General features: G+C 37.8%; 1 protein-coding gene across 1 annotated transcript in view; it reads left to right on the forward strand.

Moving 5' to 3' along the window:
- DSCAM (DS cell adhesion molecule) overlaps positions 1-25,126 on the forward strand; it is a 471,903-nt gene that overhangs the window by 157,465 nt on the left and 289,312 nt on the right. The gene's annotated exons all lie outside the window — the stretch shown is intronic.

Genomic DNA, 25,126 nt, shown 5'->3' on the forward strand with positions numbered 1-25,126 from the left:
AGCTCCCGCTTTCCTCTCTGTCTCTTTTACTCACTGCCACTACCACAACCATGGCTCCCAGCATGACTGAACCGCAGTCCTTTGGCTGCAATGAGCACAGCGGGCCTGCACTCTGGCACTACACTAAGCCAGAGCAATGTGGTGAGCCACTGAGGGCTTGTTGGAGACTGTGCGACAGAGCAGCCATTAGCAGATGTTAATTTATTTTGCTTTTCTCTTTTTTCTCACTTGGACTTAATGCTTCTCTCCACAAAACTGAGATCTCTAGGAATGCCATCATTCCCATCACATCAGTTGCAACCCTGTTGGGTACTTGGATACTAGAAGAGAGCTGTAGTGGTGTATCTTGCACACTCCTAGGAATGGTTACAGACAGGGACGTTGTGGCTTGGTAGGGTGTGTTACTGGTGTTGATGCAGACAGTAATGCAGCTTATAGCAATGGAAAAAATCTGAAGACTTTATTGCATTCTGTGTCTTAAAAACAACAACAACAAAACACACCAACTTTCCATACTGAAAGTTATGGATGGTGGACATACTGTAGCAGAAAATGCTATATCAAGTTGATGGGAAGAACCTAGAGGAGCTGAACAATGTCACTTGCCAGGGGAACTAATTCTATTTTCCAAAGGGGGAGGGAAAAGGAAGGTCATTCAGTACAAAGGTGGGAAGAGGCAGAAATTGCATTTTGCCACTTAATTAACAACCAGCCGATCTGCAGTCTGTAGCTTTCTTGCAGACCCATAATTGGGAGCAGAACCTGTATGTTTCAACCATCAGACCTTCCAACACATGATGCGAGGAGGTCTCAGTGTGTGACAAATCAAAAGTATAAGAGACCTGCTCTGTTGCATGCGCTACTCCTTGTTGATCAGTTTGATTCCTTAATCAATTATTAATAGATTCTGATGCTTCCATTGCTTTTATTTTTAAAATTTGATTTTAATTAACTAATTATTGGTGGAATGCAGTGGTTCATTTGAAAAAAAAATAATAGGAATAACAGGGATTAAAACAGCTTAATTAAACCTGTTGTTTAGGGTCGTCTTTGTTTTTTTGTGAAGCATTTGAATGAATATTTCAAAGGACTTAATTAAAAATAAAATGAAAAAAAAAAAAGAATAACTTACAAAACATTAGTCTTATTATAAAATGGAAGAAATGCTGATGAGAACCCCTAAGAAAGAGGGGAGATGAATGTGGTGGGAAAAGCATTTTGACAAATGGATCCCTGTTCCCTTCAGAAGACCTGCTTTCTAACCTGCATCTGCAGGCAGTACTGACTGGAGAAATTAGATGGCAGTTTTCCCCTCCCCGCTCTGATTCTGCCCCTGAGGACTCAAAGATGTTTAATTTGATATGCTTTCTAGTACTCCCTCCCACCTTCTCAAATCTCCAGGGATATTTTATCATGCAACTCAGTTAAAAATTAGATGTTGCTAATCCACTACCTCATCTGAGCTTGTACTTCACTGCTTTCTTTGTCAAAAGGTAAAGCAAGAAAAAGATTCAAAATATACACAAACATAGGTTTTTATTGGCAAGTTATAAGCAAGTATAGGTTTCAGTAAAAAACACTTCTGCAGGCTCCAGATTCTGCTTTTCCATGGATCAGTGGGTTAACTAAAGCCTATGAGAATGCTCTCGGTTGTGTGATGGCTGTGACAGGTATTAGATTGGAGGGAAAGAGAGACAAAAAGAACTAGCATTCAAAATGGCACAAGGCTGGTGCTTACAAAATACAAGAAAAAAACTGAGCTGAGACAGAAGAAGTTACCCACCATTTACTACAATTTTACAGCAATTGTAGGCACTGGTAAATCAACTGGATGCTCAGCTTTTCCTCCTCATTTTTTTTTTTTTTAATACATTTTTCTAAAAATCTCTATCACCTGCTCCTGAGGTAAAATTAAACCCAACAGAAAAACCTTTTTGGTTAATCGTGAACACATCTTAATGTTTTTACCTTTTCAGAACAATTGGCAATACAGTGAGAGTCAGTGTACGGGTACTCTTAATGTTCTTTGATGAGCCAGTATTCGGGTGGGCATTTCATTACAAGAGCAGCTGATGGTAAACAGGGGAATGATGCACTGTAAAAATAAGCTTAATGAAGTTGGCAGAAGAAGCCCCAGTTTTGAAAAGTTGGCACAAACTGCCCTGGCTGCAATTAAGACCTGTTTGGATGGCAGTGGAATATCAAACCCATTAGCTATTGTTTTTAATGCTGTTGCATCTTGACAGCAAAGGAGAGAAAGGAGTTTCTCTGGCACACTGTGAGCTGGACCTAAGTTGTGTACGAAAATGTCAGTGTTGTGTGGTTTTCAGCTGTGGAATTTTGCCAGCAGTTTATTTTACCTTAAATAAAATAGAAGGTGGAAGGAAATTGTATAGGAAAGTGAGCAGCAACATCTTGCCTGCAGTCCCATGAGGTAGCCTGTGTGTTCAGTTCGAATCTTGGTATTATGATTGCATAATTTCAAGACTCAACACTCTAATGATTTTTGTCTGTTGAGAATGCATAGCTGACTCCTATAAAACCATGAGAGAAATCTGGAGACAGAGAAGTTTGGGCTTTTGATAATGGAGAAGACCCAAATAAGCGAGTTACCCGTGCTTTTGTGAAAACAGGTTATCGGTGATTCTCTCGCAAAGCTCATATTTCACTATCATCTTTCCTGTTTAGATTTGACACCGCAGTGTTAGTGAATAAATAGTCATATGGCTATTCGTATTAATACAATACAAAGCTGAGAGGACTGAGATTTGTGTTAGCATACGGACTTTAAAACTTCATTATTATTTCTTGTATTATCTATATTAGTGTGGCCTTTTTTCTAAATTCTGCTATAGGCTCAGAAATGGCACTGAGTTGATATTCACATTTCATTTTTAAGGCTGTGTTCACAGGCTAGAAAATAATTAAATAATGAAGCTCTAGCTTTAGAGGCAGTACTGCTGTAGGGGAAAGACTCAGCAGCAAATTCTGCAAGTGTGGGGTGAGAACATACAATTTTTTTGTAGCTTATGAATAATTTTTGGGAAGCATAGAGGTGGAGGATGAGATGCATAGTCCAGAGACTAAAAATAACCTCCTTTATTTGTCTTAATTTCTTGTTAGGGGTTGAACCTAGGTGGACGCACAGGTTTCTTTTTTCTTTAGTGCTCAAATATTTAAAGTGTTTAATGGAATCAAAAGGTTCTTTCAGAAATGAGCAGTGTGCGGGCTGCAACCAGTAACTGTACTGTGGGGGATGCAGAGAGAAAAAACTCTGTATTTGAATTGCTCTGGCTATAGACACTTCTCAATATGAGCTGGGTTAGTTTTTTTTCTTTCTCCCGGAATATTGCAATAAGGAACCTATCTCCTTTTTGATAAGATTGACTTGCAAATGGATTAGTTTGAAGAACTAGGAATAAATGAAATCTGCAAAGGTTTCTTTTTCCTCTTAGGGTTAATTCCCTCCTCCCCATTTCATTTTTGTGCTGCAATATCAACAAAGGCTCCATTACACTAAAATCAAAGCAGCTGGGATGGGGGGAATATAAGAAAACAAACAAAAGGTCAGTAGTTGTATTTATTCCTGCACCTATTTAGGTTTTTTATTTAGGGCTTTGTTGTATGTGGTTTGTTTTGTTTTGTTTTGTTTTTTTCCCCTCTCTCTCTCTCCTTATGCTTCCTTAATATGTTTTTTAGCAGTATCCATCAGGTACTGTATTATCTGATGCAGTGTCATTATATTGTAGAAACTGCAGCAGTTCTACAGTTTTCTAGATGTCATCCTGCCAGATATGTGAGCCTACAGCAGTTTGCATTTGTTACCCTTTCTGGTGTGCTCAAAATATCTTCTAGTATTCATGTACAGATATGAAAGATTGCTTCACATAGAGATGAATTGAACCAGCTTGTCATACCTATAAAAATCAATGTATTTTTGGAAAGCGTAGACATATGAGGAATAAACCAGAATCTGGGGATTCTTATAGTGCTGTCAAAACTCAGAATTATTACAATAGAAGTCATGAGTCTTAAAATGAGTGTATTCGGTATGCTCTCCATTTTGGTGGAAGGAGATCTCCAATTAGGAAAGGTGGGATTTGTGATTCCACTGATACTGTCTACTTTTCACATACACATCACATTTTGTGTCTTGTTCCATGACGCCTGGCTGTGATTAATCACTGCTTTTCTCATGGCTCAAAAAGAAATACGAATGTCTGAAAAATAGAAGGTGTTTTCCTCTACTCTTGCCCTTTCTCTTTAGGTCTTTGCAGAACATGTAAGTCTTTTTTTTTCAGTACAGTGTTTTCTGTTACTGAATACCAGTGCTATTTTACAGTCATAGTGAATGCATAAATGCCGCAAAGCACTTGAAGAAAGAAACCTCACCTGCAGTATACTTGGTTAGTGCTCCCTGCCTAGCATAAAACTAGAGACAAGCTGAAAAACAAGAAATAAAGAAAATAATGTATTTTATGGGAGAAGGCAGTTCGTTGCAACAGAGATATCCCATTAGTGCTGTGATGACATTAGATGCCAGAATATTCCATTTTATAATAACTAAATAATAAATTTGACTTTGCCTGCAGGATTTATCATCAGTGATGTCTGTGTCCCACTAGTTTCTTTGTGGTTTGGAAAATCAACTTCAGCCTCTCTCCTAAGACATCTTCTATCTAGAAACCGAGATTTAGTACTCCTGTAAATTAGGATTGTAGTGCAAAGCTGGGGATTTTTTTTTGGTGCCTCCCTCCTGTTGACAAAAGTTTGTTCTTTTAATCTAGCTAGCAAGCAAGCAAATTAATTAAACATTAGCTGAATTGGTGAGCTAAGTGTTAAAATCCTTTCCTTATGAAGGGAAAAAGCTTTTCACCTAGCAGGTGTTTAACAGCCACTTGATTAGTCAAGACTGAAGGCAAATAGGATTATTTTCTTTTTTATAGCAATTTTTTTCCATTTTAAATATCTCACTCTCCATCTGCAGGAATTACAAATGTCATTTTACACCCTTCAAGGAAAAAAGCAGACTGACAGAGACACAAGAATAACTATTATGAACTTAGAAATTAATCAACTTAAAGGCAATGTGGCAGAATGTTGGATACTGGTAGGTTTACCTAACTACTACTACAGAGCTATTGACATGCTAACACTATTGGTTTAAATGTGCACTTGCTGTATAGTTGTTTATGAGGGTGGAAGTAAGGTTTATGACAAGGGCTTTCCCGTTGAGTAGGATCTTACAGTGCTCCTATAAGTCAAATGTTTGAATAATTCTGGCTGACTGATGTTATAAGGTGCCCACTTCACAAGTTAAATAAGTATAGACATGGATAAGGGGAAGATGAAATATTCTAAATCACATATGGCTTCCCTCCTGCCCTGAGAATAACTGATTTTCATTTAAAGTTTCCCGTACAGATGAGCTGTTTTCTAGTGCTGTAAAAATTCTGTTATTAAATTATTTATTTTATATCTTTACAGAAAAGTGTGCAGAAGGTAAAACTGAAATAATGGAGTCAGAGAGGAAGTCAAAGATACCACATTTCACAGTTAATACAAAATCCTTTAATTTTGCCATAAGTAGCACTGGATAATTTTAGCGTCATAGATCATAAAAAAAAACCCCATAACTGCAGTGACCACTTTCACAGTACGCAAATAAGGGACTCTCTTCTTTTTATTGTATGATGCTTGACTGGGGAGTTAATAGATATAGTTTCCTGCTCACAAATCGGTGGGGTTCCTTTTGGTTTGTTTTATTCTCTCATCACTTCGGCAGTTTTGACTCCTCCAGCTTGTGCAAGCCCTTCTCATCTAGGAAATCCCAAGAGATGGAAGTTGCATTGGATTTCCCTTGGAACAGGGGCAAATTTTCACTCCGTAAGAATCCAAGTAAAGGAACCTCTTTGAAGCACAGCCCACCACATCATGAGGCTGTGTGTATTAAAGTTGTGACACCCCCTTCCAGAGACTGTATCAGCTCTGTTTGTGCCTATGGCAACCTTACTTCATGCAAGAAAGGCAATCAGCGCCTTGTTTCTCTATGTGCATCAGTGAAAGTTAGCCTCCAATTAAGATATCAGACAATATCTCAGAGAAAACACTGATGTCTGTACATAAGGGAGAGAGCTCTTGGCAGCTGAATAACAATAACTCCTCAGTCCATTGCCTTTTGAAAGGAAAGTACAACTTTCCTTCTTATCCTTATCTGAACTGTGCTTATGAGACAAGAAACATCCTTTCTGCTTTTATTTTCTCATGTACTAAGCATAATCTGATAAAAGTGAAAGAATCAAAATCCGTCACCTGATGTGGAGAAGTATCATTTACTGCCTTATTGAGCTCTCAGTTTTGTAGCTGCCTAGACAGGTTTTTCCTTAGGAGTTTTTTACTTGAGTCTGTCTGGTCTTTTCCCTCCAGATGAGAGGTGTTCCATACTGTTTGGTGTAGAGATAGTGGTCTTCTAAGAGGCATTGTTAACTTTACACACATGGGCTGTGTGTTTAAAACAAAACAAAACAAAACAAAACAAACAACAACAACAAAAAAACAACTGTCAAGCATTTTCTTTGGCATAGGATCATTTAAAAAAACCCCCACATTTGGCTGTGTTCCCATTCATTCTGTCTCCCAAACAATCTGGTGGGCTAGGGACCATGAGGACTAGGTGAGTATTATGGCTGTGTCCCTTAACATGTGGTTTAATGTGCCAGGTTCATCTTTTTGTATGTGAAAGGTTGATGAATGATCATCCACACCAGTCCATAGGGAACAGGTTTGTTAGGCACGTGACTGGCCCCTGTTAAATCAGTCATATGCAGTCAAGCTCTTTACACAAACAGCTATTTCCCTCAATGTTTTCCAATATTGGTAGATTTGTTCTAAGTATCCAGACAACATACTGAACCCTATTCTCCTCAGCCTACACCGAGTGCTTCATTATCCAGGAGCCTACACTATGGATGTCATCTATGGATGGATGCCTACACTTGATGTCATCTGTTCTTGCCCATGGTCTGTGCAATCTTACAATTAGAGTAGTCTGGAAAGGATCTTGACAGATCACCTGGTCCCTCCCCCTGCCTGAGGGTAGGGTCACCTGATGTCTATGTCTTTTCTGAGACATGTTCAGCCAACTCGTTTAAGTCAAAGAGAGATCTTCATGTCACCTGTTCCTCGCCCATGTATCTTACTCCCAATCAAACAGTTCTCCTGAACTGAACCGAAATCCACCTTGTCAGATCTATGGTAGATGAAGCAAAACGTTTTTCTCTTCTGCTTTCAACCTGCTTTTTACACAATTAGTGTCTTTGAAGACTGCTGTTTTCTCTTTCAAAGTGTTTTATTATTTAGAGTAAAAAAATCCACTCCTTCAGCATCTCTTCCTGTGTCCTGTTTTCTAGACCTTCTGATGTTTTCATTAGACTCACCCAGAATGTCATGTCCTGTTTGATATATCAGTTATTTGTTGATCCAGGTCACTACTCTCAGCATTTTTATAATAATTTTTCACAATATTTAGGTATGTCCTCAGGAAGACATCAAAAAACCCCAATGTGTTTATTGATGTCTGCAGTTGTCTCTGGTGGTTTCAAACCCTGGCATGAAAGTTTCTGAATGCTGTTGATTGTGCTTGTTGTGTATCTCAGCACAGAATTGCTGCTGCTATGCTTCTATATAACCATTTTTTTTTCCCAGGATGGTGTTAACCAAACAAAACTTCACATGATACCTCCTCCTCTAATCAGCCTGCAGTCATGGCATTTTACTCCCTTGGCACGTGCTGTAGATTATGTCTTCAGTACAGAAAGATGCCTTTTGTGTAAAATACTTTGTCTGGTACTGTGGGAAGTATGTAGAAATGTCAGCTACCTTTCTTCTGTCATTCCCACTGGTCCAGCATCTAATACAAAGCAATTTTCATTCTGTTTCTTTGAAATCTCCAACATTTTGATATGACAAGTTTCAAGATAATGGGCAGTGCATATTTTGTACTAAACTATCACAGCTGATCAAAATATTGAAGATGTTAACTATATAAGAGAGCCCTGGTTGGCTCATGCTCTCTCCACCAGTCTTTCCTGGTGAGTGACTAAGATTCATGTTGGGGTGCAAGAGACTGATGCGTAACTGTACTGTGAACAACTCATCTGCCAGTGAAGCAGAAGCAGCTAAAAAGGAAACAATGAAAAAACATTTACTGAAGGCTGCTGGGTGATTAGGCAGGCTGTAGACATGAATTAGATTTTAAACTCTTATTTTTAGAGCCTTGGATGTTTGAGTCAAGCCTGCCATGGAGACAAAAGACTCTGTATCTTCAGCAAGGCAAATGCTTGCTGTCGAGAGAGGGATCATGACAGTTCAGCAGGAAGTTTTTTGCCAGCCTCTTAGGAGCAGTCAGCATTCACTTCGATGTCCAGCAGTCTAGCTGATAACCAGAAATAACCAGGACAGAAAGTAATAGATTTTTAGTGAGACTGAGTTTTTAGCTGATATGCACTTAAATATTATGGGATTGTGTAGAGTTTCCAGAATATCCTCACTAAAACTAACAAAACCAGCCATGTTCTGCTTCAGTTGGCTGCATTCGCTGAAGAATTCCCTTCACTGTATATTCTTCCACTATTTTTTTTTTTTTTTAATTTAATCATCTGCAGAACTTAATCCAGTTCTGGAAAATAAATGGCAGATGACATTTTGGCTTTTCTCGGCTATAGTATCTTGCATCTCAAAAGGATGGTAATATTGGAACAAAAAGTGTTTGTTTTTGCTGTATCTCTGCTATTGATAAATGTTCTGTCTTTTCATCTTGCTTCAGGAAGAAAACATGAATTAAACATTAATTGAACTGTATTGACTGCCAGCGTGTAGAAATCTTATTGTAGACGTTAGAGAGTGCAGAAGGCTGCAGGGCAGATTGCTGTTTCTTCATCGATTATTTCAGTGGTAAAAAAGACTTGTTGACAGAGTGCTGTTCTTATGTGAATGTTATTTACTTCCGATACTATTCCAACAGAAGTGAGAAGTATAGAAAAAACACAGGGTGCTATATATATTCTATGTGACACTATGGGGTAGGAAATGCTGATCTCTATTTTTAATTTGGTTCTAACTACATTAAGATTTTCAACTTTTCTAAGAGAAAGATATTGTACAAAATTATATCCTGCTAATGGCTGTGAATTTTCTTCCCCTTTGCCTTTTTTTTTTTTTTTCCTGTTGTTAGTGCTACAAATCTATGCGCCTTTTCTTTCTTCTGGCTCTTCTCTGTGTACAGTAATAGGCTTTCCAGTACCCATAGTAACACATATTGAAGGTGACAGGCAAAGAATCCTGAAGCTGAGACTCTTGGACTAGATGATGGCACTAGAATTTAAACGAAACATACAGTAGACTCTGTATGAGACACCCCTTAAGCACTGAATCAGGCGGATGAATAGAGGATTTTAAAATATGCTGTGACTTGAAGACTTCTATAATGTACTCATAGAAGGGAATCTGATTAAAGTGATGCTTTTGCTTTTGGGGTTGGACAGCCAGCTTTTGCAAAATGCCTAAAAATAAATATAGCTCTGAAAAATTGCTAGTGCTCAGAGCAGGTGGTCATGTACTGCATATAAAAAACAATGAAACTCCCACAAAAAATGCACAAAAAACCTTCTCTGGATTAAGGTTTTGCTTTGTTCTGTGAGGGCTGTTGCCATTAGTTCTATATGATGCAGAAACATTTTAACATAGTAAAACACACATAATTTTTATTATTTTCCTCTGCAATGCAGACCACTAAAGAATCCTTATTTTTCCTTTTTTTTCTTTCTTTTACACATAAATATATAAGCACAAATACTTGAAATTCTGAAGGAATTTTTATTTTAGTGGTACTGAACATTTAATATCTTTTGTGTTGACAAATCCTTTGGAGCCAGAGTAGGAGCAAACCTCATTTTATTTTTCCATTCAAATTGTGCTCATCAACTGGTTAAGTTTTAACAGTTGGTTACAAGTGAATAATGCACCTTGTGTATCTGTACATGCCTTTCATGTTACTGAGGATAGATATTTTTGTTTCTCTCCTCTCTCTCCTGCATTTTCTGATTACTTTCACTTCTTGCTGAGTTGCTGGAACACTGGCTGCAAACACTTGCTCTTAGTCTCAGGCCAAGGATGATGCATAAATCAGTGGACTTAAATCTGCCTGTTTGTCTCATGAAATAAACTCTAAGTATAAGCAAACACCTGTAGGTATAAGAAAGAAAGATGACTTTCTACCTCTATATCTACATTCAGAGAAGTCTGTCTTCCAGGATTGTCAGTAAGGTTAATCATTGCTGAATTACTGATGTAGAAATTAAACAGTTTTGTATGTCTCAACTGCGCTTCCTGTAACTCTAATGTACTTATATTTATCCAAGCTATATGTGCAGTAACACTTAGTGACACAAATATATTTCCACTAAGGTGTTACTTTCATCCCATACTCATCTCAAATTTGCTATGGTACCCAGTGGAAATAATTTCTCAGATATCGTATATGAAAATGAATTTTTTGTCTCCAAATAAGTATTTTCTCACTTCTGTCTTACCTTTCCTCAGTTTCTTCAGGAATACAAGGATTGAGGATTTGATAAGCAAGAGATATAAGAAAGGGTGTTTGTGAGACTGTCATTTTTTGCAGGATCTCTTGTGCCTCTTGCTGGATACATCTGGCATCAGGTACTCAGCACTAGTGTGAAAATGTATTCTTAACTTTGTCTGCATCATCTGGGGCAAAAGAATGGGTGCACTTGGATAAATATCAGAGCCAGTTAATTTTGTTTGAAGAACTATATCAGATAGTTTGAATCTGATTGACCACCTGTCTTTATCTTTCCCTAATAGAGGAGAAAGGGCACAGATTACAGGTAAATCCAATTGTACCTGATACAGACAACAGAATAGCACGTCAGTGTATATCCAGCTATACCTAAATCATTGCACAGTCTCTTTCCTCAAAATATGAGTTCTTTATTAAGGTTAGGTGATTTAGCTTGGATTAAAATCAAATGCCTACCAACACTGCAAGTTTGAGGGATCTAGATAAAATCTGATTATTTACTAAATTTCAGCTGCCTCAGGAAAGTGGTGAAACACCAGTGAAGGTGAATGTGTATTGTTTTTCAGTTGTGCCGCTACTCCTTCCATCCTCTCAAAGATCAGTCAGTGTTACCAACCCAGGTGCTTGAGACTGGGGAAGCAGACTGAGGGCTTGCCTTTATGTATGGAGTTTTCTGTCATATGGGGTTTTTAGACAAACTTTTGCCCTGGGATGGTTGAAGGTTTCTCTGTGTAGAAGAGCTCTTTCCCAGCTGAGCCAGGCTGTCAGCAAGTCTGATATCTGCAGGCACCCAGTGATGCTCACTGAAAGTCTGCTAAAGATGTGACTGCCGTGGGGGAAGCTCAGATCACAGGGCACATCATCCAACTTCTTGCTCGCATCATAGTGAAGTATATCCTACACTTGTGTGCTTTCCCAGTAGGTCCTTTTGATCATATCAGCCAAGTAAGGGTATATTCGTCTTTATTTGTGGTTTGAGCCAATGGACCTTCAGGGGCCAGGTAAATTCTTTTTGTGGATCTAGTGACTCCATCATCTGCTTCCTACCAAAGAGATGCAGGTCCAGCCAGAAAAAAACTGTTGTGGTTTTAACTAGCTCCTCAAAAAATCTCTATGGAAAATAGATTTTTCTTCTTAGATAGATTGATACAAAGTAGGCTTCTGCCACCATAGCTGCAGGTTTGTGATGTTTAACTCTTGCAGATCTGTCTGCATTCAAAAATTATTTCTGCAAGTCTGCTTTTGGGGAACATATGCATGTGTATGCCTCAGTCATGAAACTAAATTGTCAGCTCATATCTTTAAGTTTCATCTTGTAACATCTTATTTTCTCTGTGTTTAATTAATGATTTCAGTTTTCAAAGGTGGCCCATTGGTGCCATCATTCAAATCCTGGTGTGGATGTGCATTTTCAAGCACTCAGCCTCTTAGATTTTATACCAGGGGTATCATGTTTATGAAATTTAAGCCAGAACCTTATATACCAATATCCCAGACTGTGCCACAGATTACATCAAACTTCAGAATTGGGGCCAAGTAATAATGTAGGCATCTTGCTAATTAGTGATACCAGGAGTCTGGTATGGTCACAGATCAGATCGGGGAATGCAATGTTACATATTTTTGATTGCATTGTGTGGAGCAAAATTAACAGTTTTCATTTCAGTTCAGCTATCAGTTTTTGTGTTCGCATTTTTTTTACTGTGTCACAAACCTAATTTTCTATTTGCTTCCATGGATTTTGTAGCATGGTAAACACATAAACATTAAACAGGATCAGTAGGTGGAGAAAAAGATTGCTCAATTTTTGTTTATTCTGTGCATTTAGTGGCATTTTGTGGATTGTGTTGCCATGGTTTTACTGGATTTCACATCTGAAGGGCAGGAGGCAGCCCCAGGTGTGTGTGGGGGAGGTGGGTCATTGTCTGCACCCCATCCAAGATGTGATACCCCAGGTGTCCTGCACTGCCTTTCCCCTGTAGCTCCCTGATTCCAATGCACGGGGCAAAGGGAGCACAGGGATGCTGTGGTGCTGTACTGGGAGATGGAGAGGCAACCCTTTTCCCTACAGCCTGGTAGGCAGATCTGTGAACCCAGCTTTGCTTCAGCCTTTCAGCCAGGCCCAGGTATGGCAGCTGGAGTGAGAGATCCCCTGGAGCCCCAAGCAGAGGCTGCAGGCGGCTGCCAGGCCTCAGCCTCCCCGTCATGGGGGCTGTGCTGCTGCTGGGGACCGCGACCTGACCAGCCATCCACCACTAATTCTTCTCTCTACTGCCATCTACTGTGTGTGGCTTTTCATTTAAAAAGGGGAAATTCAATGTGAGCTGAAGATAATTGTGCAACTCTTTTCTTCCAAATACCCATCTCATTTCAGCTTTTGCACTTACATCCTTGCCATTATTTGAATTAGTATTTGTCTGATAACTCTAAGTACTTTGGTTGCTCTGGCTTGTAAAATGTCTGAGTTCATTCAATCAAATGTTAATTCAGTCCTTAAAAAAGAAATTTACATTAAGGATTGATTGTATAGTTTGCATTAAACTAGCATACCAGAGTAACCCCAACTGCTAGAAGCAGCTACTTTTAATTGTCTCCAATGGTGACCTGTCAAAAATTGATCCTCATCGTATTCTGAAACCACAGTGACTACTTTTTAATGTGATTACCCAGGTGAGTCCCAGAAAGGAAGATAAATGCATGATAACAAATTCTAGCATACAGAATCAGGTAATTATCAGTACAAAGCATAACAACCTAAATTGTGCGCTTTTTTTTTTTTTTTAACATACCTTATGATAGAATAGTGAACTGGATTTTCAGTTCTACAGCAAAGACCTTTCTATTTGAATGAGCAGTGACATGTTCTATAGCTTTCAAATCTGCAATATATAATGTCACTTAAATTTAAGTATTAGGCCTTTTGAAAGTTGATTTTACAATATCAGTAATACAGTTACTATATAGAGATTTTTTTCTGTTAATTGCAAATGCTTCACATGCAGTTTAGAAAGGATGATTCGAATGCAAAGTCACAGGTCTGGATGCATTTTAAGTATGACATGACTCAACATTTTTCCAAAGCTGATAACTCTATAAATACAAAGGAGTCTGGAAATGGTTGTGAATTTTGACTGGCACTAACTTTTACATGAAAAATTATTTTGGGCTATGATATTAGGCACATTTCTTTGTATTACCTTGAAGTCTGTGGGATGTGCTATTTTAATTTGAGAAAATATATATTCACTTTGTTTTGAGAATCTTGCTTTAATTAGGCAAGATGTTTTCCTGTGGTTAGTCTTAGAAAAGATGGTAAAAATGTGATATATATGTTGCAGACCAGAAAGGTTCCTCTCCAACTGCAGTTCTGTGTCATGCCATTTAAATACATAGAGATGAATTATTTAAAGCCAAATGGTATTTGCTATCATTTACTAAGCATTGTTCACGATTAATGTACATACATTTGCATCTCATGGACTAGTCCTCTAAATATGTATTTTTTTGCTAAGAACTTTCAGTTGAGTTCTCCAATCTTCAAGGCCTAGAAAGCTCAGAAATTTGCATTTGGGAGGCACTGGACAAGTGAGCACTGACAATGGGTGTAGTTTTCCTTGTGCAGGGATGTATTCACCTCTTCACAGGATCAATTTTTTAATTATTGTTATTAACAAATTCATTTAATAAGGCTCAAGTACCAGCTTGTCAACATAATGCCACGTATCATTAAATAAGAAAATAGGAGGGATATGTGCCTTTGAAACGCTCTGGGTAGAAATTAAATTAGTGCTCTTACCTTATGCTTTTTGTATAGTGTGCTATTTATATATGTATATAATTGCCATTAATGGATTATTTTTTGTGTGTGTGTGCATTAGTAAAGTGTATACAGACCCCTTATTGCAAATTCCACATGGATAGAGTTTATAGCTCAGCAGAAAACATTTAGCATCAGTGTTGCTGAAAATTTGTTTTCTTAGTGTCACTAATGTTTTAACCTGTTTAGGAGTTAGAACATTCCAGAAAGCCATACTATCTCTGCAAGGAAAATGTCCTTGTACAGAGTGAATTTCAATGTGATTAATGTTTTCTTTTTTTATTTATCTTTTTTCTTTTTTTCCTTTTAACTAGTAGTCTTTAAAAATAGAACTATTTTCCATTTTTTTCTAGTATAATTTCTAATTTATATATATATTTTTTTTAATTTTATTTATTTATTTATTTTGCATTTTGCTGCATATTCATTGCAGCACCTGTGTTTCATTTCAATGTTTCTGCAGATTACTGTCTCATCTTTCTGTTTATTTGGAAATAGTGTGTGATCTAAACCTGCAGTGTCCTTAACCGGCTAAATACATTCAACTGTTCTGTCCTGAAACACTATTCTTTGCTCTCTAGATCGGATTCATTACAGGTTTACAGGTATCTGCTTCTGCCAGTGACAGCTGAAGATTCCTGATGTTTTTGTGGGTGGTGGTGTTTTTTTTTTTCTTCTTAGCTAGCTAGTGGTATTAAACTCTTTTTTTTTTCTTTTTTTTTCTTTTTTTTTTTTCCAGGCAGCTTCAATTTGCAAAGGCTGAGCAGGTCAATCTATTGTCCTTGCTGGTGGCCCAAGATGCTGCTGGCCTGCTGCACAATAGGCAGCCTTTGGGGGTCAAAGCCTGCATGTGGCTGATAACAGTGCTATTCTTGGCTAGAAAACACCATGATTAGTGAGCTTCAGTCTGCCTCAGCATGGGACTGGAGCTCAATGGCAAATCCTAAAGATGCCACATTCAGGGATCTCTTCTGTCTTTTTCTTTAAAAATGGAAGCTGCAAACTCAGAAATCAAAACCCTACTGTTTTTTTTAAATTTTGTTTTGTTTGCTTTTTAATTATTTTGTTTTATTTTATTGAAACGTACAATAAATAAGAAAGCAGATGTGTGTGAAGGGAGCAAATTTCAGTTTTGCTGCTTCATCTATGCGCACAGCATCTGTGCTTCCTCAGATGAGTAGGAGCTGTGCTTCCTGCTTTCTATATTTCCATCTGCATGAACTCACCTTCCTCCCTCCTGGCACTGGGATGAACCAAGCCCCTGGTAGGGTTCCAGCTGCCAACTGCCTGGTTGGGGAGCAGGTCTGCGGGAAAGGCCCTGGGGATTGGGGCAGACAGCTGGACGGAAGACCACAGCACGTCCTGGCTGCAGGGGGACATACAGCAGGCCACTCTTAGGTGCGTGGCAGGAGGATGAGTGACAACAAGAAATCACAGAATGTTTGGGATTGGAAGGGACCTCTGGAGATCATCTAGTCCAACCCACCTGCTCAAGCAGGTTCACCCAGAGCAGATCGCATAGGAATGTGTCCAGGCAGGTTTTGAATGTCTGCAGAGAAGGAGACTCCACAACCTCTCTGTGCAGCCTGTTCCAGTGCTCTGACACCCTGAAAGTAAAGAAGTTTCTCCTCATATTCAAAGTGAACCTCCTATGTTTCAGTCTGCACTCATTGCCCCTCATTCTATGAGAGCTGCAGCCTAGTTGTGAGGAAAAACTTTGTCCCCATGACAATAGCTGGGTACTGGAGTAGGGCGCTCAAAGAGATTGTGCCATTTTCAGCCTTCGAGGTTTTCAAGACCCAATGGAGCAACCTGTCTCAGAGCTGACCTTGCTCTGAGCATGAGGTCATATTGGGGACTTCCTGAGGCCCCTTCCTACCTGAAGTACTCTGTGCTCCTATCATCTTAAATGCCTTTTGAAAGTAATCACTGTGAGCCTAACTAGCAATGGAAGAAAAAAATATTCAGGAAGCAGTATAAGTCAAAACATAAGGAAAGACATAATTTCTACAGATTTAAAACCAAAATAGGGTTTCAAATGCTCAGATTACCTACAGTTAGGTGGGAGCCACAGAGAACCTTATAAATCACACTTACAATGCATAGCCACTCGTTGGATGAGTGAAATGTGGGAAATCAGACCTTTGTTTAGGCTTAGAGAGGGTTTGTATCATGACCCAAACAACAGAGATTTCAAACAGAGGTGGAAACCGTCTTGGACCTGCAAATTATTAATACCAGGTCTGGTTAGAAATGTAAATATTTTAATGACAGTATCCCTAAGTTTATTAATTGTGGTGGGTTAAGCAAGACTGAATACGGTACCACAGCAGCATAATATAAGCTTTCAAGAATTTGAATAGGCAGAAATCAATGAGTATAGGAAGCATGTGTGATGTAGTGGAAAGAAAGCAAATGTTATAGCAATCTTGAGCACTCTACAGTTTAATCAATGATGTTACTACAATATAAAAATTCAAAAAACAGTGAGTAATAAAGTAACTTTATTAAGTGCTGTTGTGAAATCCAAAGATAAAGCAGGCAAGAAATAAAGTAGCGTGGTGAAAACAAAATAAAAAGGGATGGTTTTAAAGTCTTATCTGGGAAAAATGGTGTATAGAAGTACAGCTTTTACTGGTGGAGGGAAAAAAAAGATCAAAAGGAAAAAAAAAAGATCAAAGAAAAATCACCATATTCTAGAAACCTATAAATACAGAAGTATATCTTACAGAATAAAAGTCAACTGCCTAACATGTGCAAGCATGCCAGAGGAAAAATAAAGACTAAACTAAAAATAGTTTCATTAATAAGTGAAAGAGGTAAAATACTGATGGTTTTACATGCTTCAGCTAATTAAGTGCTTCAAGAAGTAGCTTCACGAGGAGTAATATGGAATATATACAAGAATGGATTAAGTGTATCTAAGGATATGCAAAGCTGCTAAAGACAGTGTCTCTGTTTCATGGTATTGACACATTGCTATTCTCTTCTTCACTCACTGGCTAAGGCTACGTAACCCAATGTCTTTGCAGGAATGCATTCCCAAATTCCTCATTGCTTTGACAAAATCTACAGCATTACTAGTACACTATTAAGCCAGAGAAGTAAAACTGTGTCACACTGGTCAAATAAGCAGGGGTGGACAATTCATGTTTGCTGGATTATTAATACTACAAGCATTGTAAATTTAATATGAATAGAGCTTTTCTTTTTGTTATATGCTGAATAAAGCTTTACCATCATAAATTAGGCAAAAAAAAATTGCAGGATTATTTCAGACTCCTCCAACTGAGGAGAGGTAGATTGGACATAACTTATAAAATAGTAGAAATGCTGATAGCTGTTTAACAATGAATAGATCTGTAAAAGTAGAATTAAAAGGTATTTGCATCACAGAACTTGTCTTTTATTAATACCTTTGATACACTTTTTTGAACAAATTAATCTAAGGAGATTTAAATGAGAATTTAAGAGCTGATATTCTCACAGGAGCAGTGTACATGTGCATCCCTAGACTTCTTTCTTTTAAAATGTGTTTTCTTTTGACTTTTTATGATGTTTCATTTTCAAAAATACTGATGAGATACAGTTTGGCATGATTTGAAGTTGGTAAAAGAACGGGTAAATTAGTTTAGTTATACTCATGCCATTTTTTATATATATATATTTCAATGAACTCTGGTGAACAGAGAGGTATTTCAGCATATGGTTACTAACCTTGAAGAATACCTGCATGATATTATTCTTGTTAAGGCTTGTGGTTTTATGTATGTGTCAGAGGAAAGTATACTGTATAAATCTAAGTTGGGTTTTTATTAACGAAGTTTCAAATAAGTGTTCAGGGTAGTCAGAACCATAGTATGAGGTATGAGTAACATGGACAATAAACAGCAAAGATGTAGAGATAACAAACTATTTCATACAAGTAAGAAATTCTGGGGGGAGTTATCAAATTAGTGGCTGAGCGGTTCTTTGGAAATTGTGGATCTTAATTAAATAAATGTTAATATAATTTTTTGAGAGGTCATTGGAATGTAACGAATTTTAAATGTGAGGTATGTTACAACAAATTTTATTGTAACTGGAGAGGTTTACCATCCTTTCCTATCAAATGAATGGACTCAAGCGATGTTGTTAGCCTTTTTGTCTAACATATAGTTTTGTTCTGACTGATTGAATTTTACACCTTTACCACTAGGCAGAAGCTGAAAACAAAGCTTGCACTTAAATGTCCTCTGCAATCTAGTTTATACCAACTTCAAATCAATAGATCCTTTCAGTTAATGACTGGGTTTTTTTCCATCTTGAATCAGAAATCCTTTAGAGGTTCAACTGAAGTTTTTCACTTCTGATGAGTTCTCATACAGTGTCAGCTCCCTGGTCAGATTTCATCGGTTTTCTTTGGGTTGCCTCTTGAGAATCAGCAAGGAATATAAATCCAATGTTATACATGACCTCACTGTATTCCACCTTTCCATGTTCTTCTTTGTTTTTCCAAAGCAAAATATCTGCTGAAGGGAAAAACATAAAGTTGTATAGGAGAACCAGAAGTCCTATCAAATGGTGTCTTTGGAACTTTCAAGAAAATGTTTTCTTGAAATCTACAGCCAGTTTCCTGTCTGAAGCCCTTAACTTATGAAGGATCATTGACTGGAGGAAGAAAGGAAATGTATAATGACATGTTCAACTACAGTCTCATTTAATTAAACATAAATAGTAGTACTGAGTTAAGGGAGTAGCAGTTAAATAGTATCTAAGTACCTGGGAAATATACTCTAGGAGGGCAACAGCAATAGCAAGGGAAATATATTATCTCCCGTTGGAGCACAAGGCGTCTGATTACCTGTGGTGATGAATCTTTCTATATTAAAATGTGTCTGCTGAAAAAAATGTGAGGAAAATCAATTGTGAGGTGGCATTTTTATGAGAGCTGAAAAAAAGCAGTCCATAAATGTTTTCTTGACTGTGTCTAAACAGAATCAGTACAAAATCTGTTCCAAGACCACAACTTGAATAATCATGGTATGAATTTTTGGTTTCAAATCTTCAGGTCTAATAGCAGAAGAAAAAAAGGCAAAGACCAGCTGGCATAATTTTATTGTCACTGGAACATTTCTTTTTACACTGGACTAATTTTATTTCTTTCTTTGAAGCTATTCATAAGCAGCTACAATGACAAGTCAAGTCCATAAACTTAAAAAAAACCCATCAGATACCTCTTACTGATATCACAACATTTCTGCCTGTCCTAAGACACATATTATAAACCCCTGTCATGGGATGATTGTGCAACTCATACAGACAACATCCTCAAGTGTAAACTTGGCGCCACTGAGGCTGTACAAGAAATTCATGTGAGTGTGTAGCTGCCTTGAGCATAGTGGTATTTTCAGAAATACTTAACTCTATCTTACTTTGGTACTTTGTTCTGCTTCCCTCTGTTCCCAGTTGATTCTTAGGCACAGACTGTTGATTTTCAAGTGAAGACTTAGAGCAGACAATAGTGATTTTTCTTTTGAAAAAAAAAATCTTTTTGTACGGTCCTTCAACTGTTCCGAGAAAGGTGAAAAGCAGGCTTATATGTGAAAGGAAAGCACTCACTGGTAGGACTATGAAACTATTGCTGCAAATCTAATCTTCTCAGAACACATCTCTACTTTATTGTTCTTAACCTCAATAAATATTTGGGTCCAAGCTGCACTTCAAATTTTCCCTGAGTCAGATTTCACCTGACACAAATAATTTCTCTTGAATAGCTGGATACTTTAAGAAATTTAGGTTACTTACTATGTGGTGAAAGGCTACTCAACTAAAGATGGTAATAAAGCAGGAACAGAGGAGCTCCAAATGACCACATCTTACTAAATGCTAATCCTGCCATCATGCCTGCCAAGCAAATCACTACTTGTTACTGGAGTGTAATTGTGCAGTACAGCTGCATTCACTCACCCAGGTGGATGAAGTTAAGGGATCCAGCTGACCAGCAGAAGCATTCTAGCTCCATATGTCTACTTGGGTCTCTTTGAGTTTTTTGCCCAACTGCAGGGTTGTCTCAGCTGGTTTAGCTCAGTGCCTGAGGCTGTGCATTCAAGCCAGCTACAGTGGAAACACCCTACAGTGGGATTAACTGTCCAAGACAGTCCTTATTCTCTTTTCGTGTTTAGTTATTAATCCTCCAACAGCAGACGTGGCCAGAGGAGTTTCCCATTCAACCTTCTTCCCACTCTCTGCAAGCAACTTGTTCCTTGACAACTCCACAGGATATTACCCACCTTTTAAACTGTTTTTGTTTGTTTGTTTGTTTTTGTTTGTTTGTTTGTTTGTTTGTGTGTGTGTGTGTGATTGCTGAGATCTGAATAGTAAAACGGCTTCCTAAAATATCGAGAGATATTCTTACAGGTTAAGTTTCCTCTCTCAGCTAATCACTCCTTTCACTTTGCAGTAGGATATGGCCAGCTCTGTTGTGTGACCAGCCTTGCATGACAAGTCTCTGAATATGAAATTTTCACTTTTAAGCAATAATTAAAAAAAAAAAAAGAAAATACTTGTTTTGCATTACTTCGCGTTGGGATGTGATAGTCAGTAGAACCTATCATGGACATGGCAGGGAGAGCATAAAACAGTCTAATAGGGAAAACCTTCTAAACTGGGTCTACCAACAGAGGAATTGTAATGTAAAAATGTCATTTGATATATGTGGGAGAGGAGGGATAGCAACTTTTCTAGATTCCAGGTCATCTCTTGTTTCTCTCTTATTGCTGGGTGAGTTTGTGTTTTTCCTTAAAATCTTCCCAAATTCCTTCTCTTTGCAAAAGTTATGTTGTGGTGAGTCTTCAGTGTTATTTTCTTCTCTAGTCTTCGTAACATTATTATAAAATTATAAACCCCTGTGAATAAGGTTATTCATATAGCAACATATACAATAATTATAATAGTTAAATGAGTTATTTTAGGATAGACCCATCAGGTTCTAATGTCTCAAACCATACCTTTAAGGCAAAGGCAAAGTATTAATTGCAAGAAGCATCATGCATTTTGGCAGAAAATAGCAGCTATCTTTACTAACACTTATGATAATCACACCTTTGCGGTCACCTTGATTACTCTCAGAAATGTGACTGAAGGAAAGTCAACAAGAAAGTTCTGTAACTCATGTCTCTTCAGAGTTATTTTCAAGACTTATCTTTAGTATATAAGTAGGTTTCCATGTTCATTTCACAGAAAATATTTTTTTGTCAAATTTACCTTTTTGTGAAACTTAAACTTTAAATATCCATTATATATCACTTATCCCTTATATTCTTAGGTAAGTCAAAGTGAAAACCTACATAAAAGTCACTAAAATCGAGCACCAAACTGCAGGCATTATTCTCTTGTCTAAGGTGTTGGATTGGTTGTCATCTTGAGAAATGTAGTTGTCCTTTAATCCAAACACCATTTTATGCACATAATAAAAGTGATTTCTTCCCAGCAGTCACATCTAGCCATTGGCTCATAAATTCTCATGAACCCTATCTTGTTGTCCCTGATGAAGGACATTCCTTTACTTGAAGTCAAGAGCAATCAGGTATTAAAATCACTTCAAGCAGGCACTCACATAGTGAGTTATGAAACAAACAACTGTAGGCATCAGGATTAGCAGAGAAGAACTGACTGGAACAGTTAAACCAAAGCAGACTTAGTACCTAAGCTTTTCCTCTTCTGTGATGTCTTCTAAAATAAAATATAAAGCTGTTTGTGTGTGTGTGTATGAAAATACAATGCTTCTCAAAATACCTTAGAAAATACTTTCACTGTGAAAGGTGAAAGTCTTTGGGTAACTTTGTTCATCTCTCAACCATTACTAAACGAAGAGTGAAGTCAGGTGATAGCAAATAATAATCATACTGCAGACTGATTACTAGACAACTACTCAATAAACCTGGTTTATTGTAGCATAGGAACTACTTTCCTGGAACAGTAATGACTACCTCTAAATAAGTTTTCTAAGTAATGTGTCAATTCAGATTCCATAAAACTGTATTGCTTCAACTCAGAACAGGTTTTTTAAGGATGCAGTTAAAATATAGCCAGATAGGGCTGACTCTCCCTAGAAGTTCATTGTCTTATAGGATTCTTCACAGCTTAAATTGAGCTTAAAGAGTCCTCATCATCACTGCCTAAAGCTTTATTGCACCCAAACAGCATATAAGATTCTTTTAATACTTTCTGCAGTATATTTTTCCACTCTAGACAACCACTATCTGCTTTGCTTGCAAACACTGGAAGGTAGTAGTGCTTGCTATACTGGGGTAGTCTTTCAGAGCAGGAGGTGGCACACCGTGTATCGTGGAAAGGATTCATCTTTTCCAGTGATCTAAACAAAACTAACCATCTTCGTCTCCTCTCTCTGATGAGCTATAAAAATGGGTGAGTAATTTCACCTCCCTGTTCTAAGGCACCTTCCTCAGAAAAACATACATCCCCTTTTGGAAAGGTCCTACTCTCTCCATTGATTAGAGAGTGTCTACCTGATGATCTCAGACTGTCAAAGTTGGATGACGTGAATCTCATTTTGAACTGGCTTGTTTTTGAGGTGGTTCTCTGATGTAACTGCATGCAAGAATACAGTTGGAACACTTTGATCTGAACGCCTCTGCTGATGTTTTCATGTCTGTAGCATGGTCCTAGACTGGCATTGATAGGGCAACCATTCATTAGGAATTTTGGACAGATGGGCCGGTCTCTTCCTCAGGATATTCAGCTGGCCCAGCTCCTGTAGTCTTTTTTTTTTTTTTTTTTTTATTGTTGCCCTTGGTCTGCTGTCAGAGTAAGAAAACAGAGCTTCCCACCACTTGGTCTGTGCCCTAGCAGTCCTTGGTATTGCTTAGGCCAGTTACGTAGGCTGTCTCTTCTTCCATGTTGGATAGAAAAATTAACAGTCCCTTTGCTTACATGGTTTCCTCAGCAGGTAGATGGAAATGAATGGGGAAGAACAGCCATCTCTCTGCTTCCCCACTTCAGTAACAAGCAACTCTTGAGGAGAATGGACTGACACTGGTCTCCTGCTCCGAGATTTATATCTTATTTAGGGAATATGATATAATTTGTTTGACAGATGTGACAAGGTCAGGGAGAGATAGAGAAATTGCTATTGGGAGCAGAACTGTATGTACTTGTGGGGGAGGGAATTCACTGATTTGGAAGGAAAAAGCAGGAATATGGGGGAGAAAGAGGTGGTCGTAGATGAGTTGAAAAGGAATGGAAGAAGAAGATTCGGGGAAAACAGAAAAAATGAAACAACGAAATCTATGGTAAATAAGACCAGAATGGACTGCTGAGGAAAGGAGCACTTTTAAGGAGTGAAAACACCTTGGTGAGAATGAGAGTTGATGATAATGATATCAGTTCCTAAATTAAGGGGAAACAAACATAAGAGTAACGTATCTCCTGAAAAAAGGAGGGAAGACTCACCAAAACACACACCAAATGGAAAGGAGAAACAAATGAAATTGAAAGGTGGATTTCTAATTTGATAGAGTGGTTAAGACCAACATTTTACAATAACTTGCAATTTGTATTAATATTGTGTGCACTGCAGAATGTTAGTTTCTTGGCAAAATGCTATTAAAACATCCCTTGACAAGAGCACTAGCGTGGGTGTCTCTGTTTCTTCTTGGTTCTAGGATGCTGGAGTAAGCAAAGGCAGTCCTCAAGCTTTTAGGGATCCCAGTTGCTGATCATTAGGCAGATTGAAGTTCAGACTGAACTCTTTTACTTGACATGATATCCAGCAGGGAGCCAATTTAGAGAGCAGGGGGACAGGTGCATTATGTCCAGGCTCCAGATTCCTCCAGGCTGATACTTGTATGCTGAGGTTGATGGTGTTGTTTGAAGCCAGTCAGGAGATAACGATGACTTTTATCAATCTGAAATCCCATTTTGTTTTTCTTTCTTTCTTTCTCCTGTGAGGGCAGATGTGATATTAGGAAATCAATCAGGACTCATGAAAACATCCCAGCTAGTATTTAGGGATTGTAAACTCAGATTAGGAGCCTAACACAGCTGCTGGGGGTGGTGTTTACAACCAAATAGTAGTATAATCAGGTAATTGGAATTGTTCTTAACAATTGTTAAAAAGATAAGCTGTATATTTCTGATGTGCAATTTATGTTTTTTTTTTTGGAAGGAAGTGCTATTTGATAACTCTTTCTAGCCATGGAAAGAGACCTCTTATCTCTTAATTTTTATAAAGAGCAACTTAGTTGCTGCATTTCATTGATTCTCAGAACCTAAGGGGTAGGGTTAGAGAGAATACAATATAAGCAAGTTAATTATTAAAGAAATATTATTGTTATTCTATTGTTCTGAAGCAATATCTGCAATACCTTCATTGTTATGTAGCATTTTTACCATTGTAACAAAAACTGCACTGTTTGTCTCATACTTCACAGTTTTATAAGGTTTTACTGCTTCTGTTCTGTTAGCTTTCCATGCATAAATAGTGTGGTTTTTTTCTACTTGTGTCCACAGGATCAGTCATTTTATGACCTTGAATGTCTGTGTGTCTTTGTATAGCATAAAACAAAATAGGATCCCCCTGGTATACTCAGCAATTATAAAGATTATAAGATTATAATAATACTTAGTTATTATAAGATCTAATTTTAATGTTAACCCTTTCAAAGTGTTGTCTTCCTTTGTGGACCAGTTTTCCTCTTTGAGCAGCA

The sequence above is a fragment of the Streptopelia decaocto genome, assembly GCF_964273445.1.
Source record: "Streptopelia decaocto genome assembly, chromosome: 1".
Taxonomy (NCBI): domain Eukaryota; kingdom Metazoa; phylum Chordata; class Aves; order Columbiformes; family Columbidae; genus Streptopelia; species Streptopelia decaocto.